Source organism: Cyanistes caeruleus, chromosome 2 (genome assembly GCF_971803275.1).
Source record: "Cyanistes caeruleus chromosome 2, bCyaCae1.hap1.1, whole genome shotgun sequence".
Lineage (NCBI taxonomy): Eukaryota > Metazoa > Chordata > Aves > Passeriformes > Paridae > Cyanistes > Cyanistes caeruleus.
Window position 1 is genome coordinate 103,223,675 of NC_141702.1, and position 332 is coordinate 103,224,006.

Consider the following 332-nt stretch of genomic DNA (forward strand, 5'->3'; position numbering starts at 1 on the left):
ATGAGCACTTCCCTGTAGCCTGGTCCAGTGACCCACCTAGTGAACCTTTTCCTAATACCTAATCTGAATTTCCTCTGGTGCAGCTTCATTCCATTTTCTTGTGTCCTGCTGCTGATCACCAGAGAGAGGAGCTCAGCACCTCCTGTGTGAGGAAGCTGCTGGGCTGTGTTGAGTTCACCTCTCAGACTTCTCCAAGCTGAATAAACCAAGTGACTTCAGCTGCTCCTACTGAGTCTTCCCCCTGAGGCCTTTCACCAGGTTGGCCACCCTCCTCTGAACACACTTAAATAGTTTATTGTCCTTCTTATATTGTGGTGCCCAAAAGTGCTAAC